Here is a 9,796-nt window from a genome sequence, read left to right as displayed (position 1 = left end):
GTACAAGCCTCCTATTGGATAATTACTGCATGGGTGGTTATCTTTCAGATGGCAGCAAGTTATTTAACCCCAGCTGATGCAATGAGTTGCTTCTCATTTCTTAAACAACCATGTTGAAAGACACATTGCATGGTTGTGGAAAAGATGTCAGTCTGTTTGAGAAGGGTCAAATCATTGGCATTCATCAAGCAGAGAAAACATCTAAGGATATTGCAGAAACTACTAAAACTGAGTCAAGAACTGTCCAATGCATTATTAAAAACTGGAAGTATAGTGGGGACCCATTGTCTTCAAAGAAGAAATGTGGCTGGAAAAAATCCTGAATGATCGTGATCAGCGATCACGTAAAAAGTTTGGTGAAAACAAATTGAAGAAAAAACAACAGTAGCACTCAGGGCTATGTTTAATAGTGAAAGTAAGAGCATTTCCACTTGCACAGTGCAAAGGGAACTTAAGGAATTGGGACTGAACAACTGTGTAGCCTTAAGAAAACCAGTAATCAGTGAGGCTAACTGGAAAAAAAGGCTTTATTTTGCTAGGGAACATAAAGATTGGACTCTGGAGCAATGGAAGAAGGTCATGTGGTCTGATGAGTCCAGATTTACCCTGCTTCAGAGTGATGGACGCATCAGGGTAAGAAGATAGGCAAGTGAATTGATGCACCCATCATGCCTAGTGCCTAGTCATCAGTGCAAGATCTTGGTGAAAAACTAATGCAACCCTAGATGGAAATAGATCTTGTGACATTGCAGAAGCTTATTGAAACAATGTCACAGCAAATGCATGCCATAATCAAAGCTAAAGGTGGTCCAACAAAATATTAGTGTGTGACCTTTATTTTGTTGGTAGCGACTTTTTTTTTTTTTGGCCAGGCAGTGTAATAGTCAGGTCTATGGACTTGGTAAATGAAGTAGACTCCAGTGACTGTGAGGTGTCCTTGGAGGAAACTATGTCAGACCACTGACAAATTTGATTTAGGCTGAGGATGAGGAAACCATGCCCAGTCATTTACAGAAACCCCCAAATATTGACTGGCATCTTTTTATTTGCATTCTTTCTCAGTTGATGGTTGAGAGAATTACCAGGATTAAAATTGTGCAAGGCAATGAGACAGAGGTCACATGCATGACTGACTGTTGTTGTACAAATTGCCTATAGGTCTGCCTGTCCGAAGAAAGTCTGGAGGCCTTCAAAGCAGCTGGCCTGGTGGACACCAGAGATGGCTGGCCTTCACAGGGTACTGAGAGGTAAATGGCACAGATACAGATCACAGTCAAGTAAAATCAGGTGGGAACAGTATGTACATTTTCACATTCATTATAAAGTGTTCTAAAGAAGTGTAAGAGACTTTCTTGGCCAAAGTTTTGTGAAGATGTTAAAGGGCCTAGTGCTTCTTCGAAGCTTTACAAGCTTCTCAGAAAGGACCCAGACAACCATTTATCCTTTATTAATCCACCAGCAGGATTGTGACACATAGACAAGTGTGCTTCAGTATCTGCTTCAGGTTCATTTTCCTTGGGCAGAAGAGATTTCACAGCCTGTCACAGTAGTTAATCTCCCAAACACAACGGCAGATGACTGGAGCACAGATGCACCCATTATTACCAAAACAAAATTACATTCTGTACAGGCGTCTGAAGGGTAGACGGAAGTGTACAGGGGCTGCAGCTTCTATGAAGCGCTGCTTTTATAACTTAGATAATAGGAAGAAAACATGAAGGTATGAAAAAGATCTCTCACACCGTGTCCTTGGACAAAGTACAGTGTAAGGCAGCAAAGAAATCTACCTCAGCCCAGGCAACATAGATAGACATAATGCATTTTGCGGGGGGTGGGTGGGGACAACAAGACGTGAGATTTTCCATGAACATTTCCAGATAGTTTCCATAGTCCTGATAAAGGATGTTTCAGTGTCTATCAGCCGGTACAACTTTGATAGGGTCAACAGATGTTCTGGGGGGGAAGCAGGAGCAGAGGGTCTTGTTTCCATAACATCCAAGGAGAAATTGAGATAGTCAGCCTTCCAAGGCCAAAGCTAGATTCAGATTTCATCATTTTGGGTCAGGCCGAGCTCGTAAATTTTCGTGTCTGCCTTTACAGTCTTGCTAGTATATTTCATGGCAAGTCCAAACAGACGAATTGTGATTACTTATGCTAAAGTCAGGCTTACAACTTCTCCAAGATCTATTCCTTCCAACTGTCCGTGAACGCTGCCAGAAGTTCCACAGTCCTACCTGCTCAGCTCTGATACAGGTCCACAGAAAGTTCACACAGAGTCTGAGTGTTGCCAAGCCCAGCACTTCACACTCCAGACAGCTTAAAATGCTGCTGACATTTCCAAATTTGTCAATAATCCAGATTTCCACCGACTCCAAAAAACAGAATCCAGTTATCATAAACCCAATTTTGTTTCCGATGTAAGAGGGCTCTCCTTCACCCTGTCTTCTTGTTGACAAATTTGATCAATTGCATTGAGAGACCTCTCTCCCCAAGCTCTCATCACCCTGGCAAGGCAAACTTTAAGTACACTTGGTAGAGTTCTAATTGGGCACAACCTGCTCATGTAACACAAAATGGTGACGGGACTCCATGACAATCGTCTGTGTAATGCCTGTGGCATTGGATAGACCTCTTTGCTCTATTTAGGCTATTGCCGGGCTCTGAGCAGTCAAAGAGAAAGAATTCTTGGGAAATTTTTATAGATCACAAGAAGCTCAGAACACAGTGTTTCAGACCTTGTACCCTTCATCTGAGGGACACCAAGGTTATCCCAGTGTCTTTTTGGGGACAGCAATGGGCCCACCTATGAGGCCCACTCTCATGTGGGTTCTTCATCCATCCCTACTTACCAATATCAATATTTATTCAAATTAAGAGCTTATTCAAAGAATCCCACTTCAAAGTCAGGTAGATTGTCCATGTAGTATCATTGTGGTTGCTTTATCACACAAATTAAACTCCTTTTTAATGTCATATTGATACATTTTGTAATTGTTTAACGGTGTACTTGCAAACCTGCTCAATTTTAATTTTCATTTGTGTTTTCAAAAAATGATCCATTGCTTAAGTCTTTAAATTTGCAAAGTATTATAATTAGATTCTCTTGATTTTCCCAAATTCTAGCCAACAATAGTGTTATTTACTGTGGCTCCGACTGAGGCACAATTGGGTGCAGTTCAAATTTAAAGCCGTGCCAATCTACTTGTTCTCTTTTTTACCCTACCTCATTCTCCCTCCATTTCCCTCACTCACTATTTTTTGTTTTACTTCCCTCTGTCCCAGTAGATGGAGATGTGAAATATTTAAACACACTTTGTTGTTTGGGGACAATGCTCTTCACCAGATGGGCCGTAGCTGCACAGACCCCAATGTATGCAAATCTCCATACAAAGCAGCCCAGGATGTTTTCAATATAACACAAGTGCCTCAGGCCTTGTTTTAATCCCTCTTTACCCAGAGCCAAAGCACTGTTTCATCCAGTCAAACGCCTTAAGCGCTATGTCAACTTGGACATCTGGCCACATAACTGAACCAAAAAAGGTGTGTGTGCATGCTGGGAATAAGAGCATGTTTATGGAGGGTTAGAGTGTGACAGGATGCAGGCAATCTAGCTAAAACTTCCAAAAATAAAGGTATCGTGGTGTTTTAGCAACATAATCTATCGAAGGACTGATATGTTGAGTTTCTTTGCCTTCCTTCCACACCAGGGGAAACAGGTGCCAGTGTTGCTTTCTTCATTGTCTCTTAACTTGTTTTGCTGTTTTCTCACTTGTTTTTCTCACCCCCACCCTCTAGGAATAGGTTACTGCAATCACACAAAAGCACACACACATGCAAATACAAGTGCAGATGTAACACAACACACACACACACAACAGCGTGCACATAAATGTGACACACACACATGCACGCGCGAGAGCTGCCTGAAGACTTTCTGGTCAGACCACTGATTTCTGTCGTTGTGACATCTGAAGGGCACTCCAGCACAGCCAGACACCTGGACACACATGGCATCTTTCACTACCTTGTGTCAAAGTCTGTAGGTGTGTGTTTGTGTAAAATAGGTGTGTGTTAGATGTTGGGGGAAGTTACCATTGAATGTGGTATCTCCTGAGGGGAGCTGAGGAGCTTTTTTCCTGGATGGACCACGGGCTTAGACGCTTGTGGCGATGTTGTGTGTCTTCACTGACCCTCACAATACAGAATTTTTGCACAGTTTTTGTGCTACTAGTGCTTAGCGTATTCTTAGTATAGCGTATTTCTTAGGTCATATCTTAGATCTTATTACTGTTTTTCTTTTACAATTTATACTTTTGTTGTATATAACTGGGACCCTATGTACACAATTTCCTTCCACCACATGTACCACATATGATGCAAATGACAATAAAGAAACCTTGACCTTGAGAATACACAAGGACAGGTGTGTGTTACAGAACGACAAACATGCAAAAACATGTTAAAAAAAAAGTAAAAAAAAAACAAACAAAAAAACAAAAAACTGTAGTATGAGTTTTTATAACTGCTTATTGTTGTTGCTGTTGTCCATTGTCATCTTTCTTTGTTGAAATCAGGTCTCTCTTGTAAATGAGTCCTTGAGGCTCAATGGGATTTACCTGTATAAATAAAGGTTGATTGATGCACTGCTGGATTCAGAAGGATCAAATGGGATATTACAGTCAAACTCCATGTTAGGCACAATTGATTATTTATTAGTAAATGAAGACTGACGTGTAAATAAAATGTGGAATGGGTAATTGATTATAATCTACAAGAGTTCAAGGTCATGGAAATGCTTTGCAGCATTCCAGGTGTTTGAAATGTTCCCAGATCTAAAGTACAACCAGGAAAAACACAAGTGCATTAACAAAAATATATTAGCATGAACATGAAAAAATCCCGTTTCCCACTTAATTAAAAACGACACTGAACTGAGTCTTCAAACGTAACAATTGTAATCACAATTTCAACGGTCCAATCACTTAGGGTTTGTCTTTCTGAGGGAAAAGTGCATTCAAATCATAATATTAACAAATCTGCTATTTTTTTTTAAATTACAGCCTGATACAATTGTGCAAAATTAAATATTTCTTACTATAGCGCACCAATAAATAGAAATGTTAAAATGTTTTAGACTATTTTAAAAATTGAAAACCAATCATTTTGTTTTGGTCGAATCACAAATATGTGTTTAGTGAGTAGCCACTATAACTCGGAGCTCAGTGAGCATATTCCTTTTGCTCCGTGTTTGTAGCTGGCATGAGAGAGGCTGCCTGAAGCTTGTGTGATTGTCTGTGGATATGTGTGGATGCAGAGAGGTGGGGGAAGTTGTGTGTGCACTGTGCATGTGTACCTAAACCTCAGGCCATGAAAGAGTGAACGTTTTTGTGTATGCATGTGGTTGCATTTGTGTGTGTGTGTGTTGGAAAGAGAACAAAATAAGAGTGTAGTAGGTGAGTGCAGGAGACAAACCTGTCAGCTTCACAGCTGGTTTCTCTGGCTGCAGGGCTCAGGCCGGAGTGGGGTGACACTCAGCATCACAGCACCGCAGCACAGGGCCTGAGGTAAACACACTATCATATACTGTAGGCACACACACACTAGAAAACACACACGCATACCTTGCTTGGCTGTCCTCGCCCATAAGACCAAGAGACCAGTGAAACCCACCACCTGGGTAAGTCATCGTATCTTGTCAATTTTTTTTTCCTTTCCTTTTTGGCTCGATGAAGGTGTGAACAACATTACAGACCAGATTGCCTGGCAATAGACTGACCATCATGTTATAAGGAAGGGGTGGGGGAGGCTCACAGAAGAGGAATAAGAAAGAGGAAAAAGTACATTGTAAGACGAGAACAAGTGTCGTTGCGGTGGCCTTATTTGATAAACGGAGTTAGCTTGTCACCCTGCATCATGTGCCAGCCCGAGTGGCTCGTTGGTAACTATCACAATGGCTTCTGACGCGGTACTGATAGAGGTTGACACGGACTAATAGTCGGTTCTCTTCCCTACGTCGAGATGAGATGCTGCTTGCATCCTTTGGTCTCATCGCAGAGCTCGTTTAATGCTGCGTTCCCGAGTGGAGTGGACTCTCTGTGGGGAAAAGAGCCTGAGGCAGTCCCCCCCCCCCCCGCACCCTCCTCCTCACCACCACCTCCCCAACTGTCCCCACATGCAGCACCATCACACATTTCCGTCTCTGCTATGATGGAAGTGATGGCAATTTCTTCAGGGTATAAGGAGGATGCTGGCCCTTTTTTTAAACCTGCGCATCGAGTGCGGCTTGCAAGCAATCGGAACATCGAGGCAAGACAAAAAGACTTAAACGGACGCGTTCATCTCCAACGTGCCAGATAATTATTATTCTACACAAAGCTGAGGAACACAGGTATGCTCAGGAAAATAAACAACCCCAACGTCAAGCCTGTTGACTTTTATAGGCGGGAAAGACTCAAACGGAGTCAATTATACAAATAAAGTAAACAAGTTGACAGGGGAGGTGAAACTGTGTTTTGACTGCTTCTGCCAGGGGATGTTCCCCTGTCTAAAGTTTACACAATAAATGATTATACTCCAGGATCCCTGCTCCGAATACGTGCCCGCCTGTCTCCGTGTGTTTGGACGTGTGCGCTCAATGATCAACTCCAGCTAAATACTAATTACTGAATACTTAGTACGGATGCCCTTTCAATTGGGTCCCTTTAGTATAAACATTCATTATGGCTCTTTTTCCCCTCCTTTGTAGCTCCATCATCATTATTCCACCGCATCCCCCGAGGAGCGAGACGGAGCCGAGGCCGGGGCCAGGGCCGGACCGGGCTGGGGGAGAAAACACAGCAAAACCAGAGCACCAGGACCTGGGAATGCACACAAGTGATATTTGTGTGAGGAGATCAAAAAGCATTTACCTTTAGATGTTTCCCCGATATGAATATTCAACATCCTTATTGAAATCTAATTTGGGTCTCTTTCTTTCAGGGGTCTTTTCATCAGCGCCTGTTGCCTGAGGCCACAGCTGATTGACAGCCAAACTTTAGTAAAGAGCAAGCAGGGGGGAAAAAAGGGACGATCTGGTGGTGCTGGTGATGTGAGCGGTGTGACGCTGGGGAGAGCTGGAACAGATGAGAGGAGGGGTGCAATAGGGCTGGGGTATTTAACCTCTTTGTGTGCATGCACAAACAGAATGCTGCAGATTATTATGACCCAACAGTGGCTTTAACCAACTCAACTAACGGCATTTCATTATTATTCTGTTATAACGCAGTTTGGTTAATTATGTATTTAAAGCAGGAGAGGATCCCCTCATAGCGGATGTGAGATGAACAAAAAGTGTGGAATAATTTTAGTAAATAATCATCAGTTTAAGTCCATTTCATACAAAACTGGCAACCATTTATATTTAAATAATTTGATAAATCAATAATTTATAAATAAATCCCATAAATTGTCTGTTTAAATCTGACATTACGATGCTGTTCTGTGTTGTTTGTAAAAGTTTGTTGTTCTATTAACTACTCAAAAGGTGTCAACGGGCTCTGAGGAATATTAGATAAATTGTTCAAATTATTTTCCACCATTTCCCAGACTGAATAATAAAAACCACATAATTTAGACAGACTAAAAGATTAGACCTCCTGAGCTGCACTCTTGCATAAATTACTTTTCTACACCTCCTAATGAACTTTTTCAATTGTAAGCATCGTCTCTTAAATATTTGTGGATGTATTAACTCAGTTTTGCATTTACTGTGTCCGCAAATTAACATCTGTCTTTCTTTTTTTTTTTTTATATTTTTTTTAGGACAGCTGTTCAAGTTGTAATCATTTTAAAAGCTGATTTCTGTGTAAAAATGGTCTAATAATCAGGACACAGGCCTCGGCATTATGTGAAGTTTTCTTTCAGTTAGTCTATCTTTAGGTTTTGCACGGTTGCTCAGGAAAAAAAAGCAAACTGGATGTGAACCGTTTCCTGACAAGACCAAATGCTTAATCGATTGTGTCATTTTGAAAATCACTGCTCGCTGCAAGTCTAGTAAAAATATTTAAGCCCAGTCAGTTATTTCTTTTTAGCAAATAAATTTAAAAAAGCAGAGTCACTCAAAATACCTAAAACTCTTAGATGACCTAAGAGCTTTTACTCTTTTTTTTTTAAATATTTCATTTTATTCTTTAAAATAAAATATTTCACACTCTGCCAAAATGAGCTTATTTTTCTTCTAAGCATTTTTCTACATCTTTGTATTTGTCTGAAGCACCACTTATGAACTACACAATTTTCAGGAAAACAAAACAAAACATGTAGCGTCACAAATGCAGAGGAGTTACAGACCACATTTGTGTCTTTGTGTGTGTGTGTGTGTGTGTGTGTGTGGGGGGGGGGTGTTAGGCTTTCATACTCTCAGATTTGAGGCTGAAAACAGTCAAAGTTGTCCGACTCTGACGAAACGGAAAGAGAAATTCTCGCTGTTCAAACTCAGAAGTTCTTTTGAGTTGACATTCACTGCACTGATGCTTTTTCATTAACTAGATTTTTGTATACTGTTAGGCAAGAATTTGTTTCTCAAACACAATTAATGAGAAACACAAAGCTAAATTTTTACACACTTCATCCCATGTTCGTGTGGTGGAAATTTCCTGTGGCTAAACCTAGTGCAGTGTCTATCTTACATGATCCCAATTAAATAAACTCAACTGAACTTAACCAACTGGAACAAAGTTCATTTTGAGTGAATTTGACCCCCCCCCCCCCCCCACACACACACACACACAGAAACCAACACTGTGCTCATCTGGCCAATGGGTTGAGGGTGGTTTATGTTATTATTGCACAGGTGTGGGTCTGGTCCCTCGGGGTTCCATTAAAATGATGCCCCTTTCAACGGTGGCTCCATTTGCTCTTTAGATTTAACACAGGCCATATGTCTAGCAGGAGGCAAACAGCTGAAGGGGTTTAATTGACAGAAATCAACATATTTGGTTGAGTGTGTGATGGTGTGCTAATGGTGGGTGTGCCTGGGCATCAGGAGATCGCTTCAGGGGTCAATTATGTATCAGAACGTAGTTTTGAAATGGAAACTAAAAATGAATGAGGGAAACGATGACAAGAAGGTGCATATGGAAAAGAGAATGAAAACCGCTGCAGATTTCAGGGCACAATCTCGCAAGTTAGTTTAGTTTCAGGTTCATTTTGGGCATAAAATGTCACTATTTTGTATGAACATGTTACTGTGTGGACATAGTGCAGAGTATTAAATTCATACTTCATCTTTCTTCCCACTAATACTGCAGCACTGCACAGTAAAAATGTTTGAATTAAAACTAGAGTGGCTTGAAGAAATACGTTGTCAACCACCGTGTACAGTATATTAAAGTTTTAGGTAACATTTTTGCCCAATCTCTGCTCAGTGAGCACAAATTGGGTGTTTGCTACTTGTGACGGCCATCTTGAATCAAAGTGAATTCAAAAGTTAATCAGTTGTAGACGTTTGTCCAGTATCCTTTTGAGTTTACAGGTCTCTCTTGAAAATGAGTCCTTGTGACTCCGTGAGACTAACCTGTATAAATAAAGGCTGAATGAGTTTCAATTAAATCCATAAAGTGGTTCTAGAGATATTTTTGCCGACAGACAGACGCAGGTACTTACATGAGTGCGTGCCTCATGATGGTGAACAGTAAGCGCCTCCATCGTTGTGCTTTGGCTCGGGACGAGTCCGAAAGCAATTTTTCCATTGCTCGTTTCCTCCTCACACAAACAATGGAAAGCTCTGAAATAATTAGCTTTGATACACTTAACTCTG

The sequence above is a fragment of the Nematolebias whitei genome, chromosome 11, assembly GCF_014905685.2.
Source record: "Nematolebias whitei isolate Nwh7 chromosome 11, NemWhi1, whole genome shotgun sequence".
Lineage (NCBI taxonomy): Eukaryota > Metazoa > Chordata > Actinopteri > Cyprinodontiformes > Rivulidae > Nematolebias > Nematolebias whitei.
The sequence above is the reverse complement of the archived record's forward strand: the minus strand, read 5'-3'. Positions refer to the sequence as shown.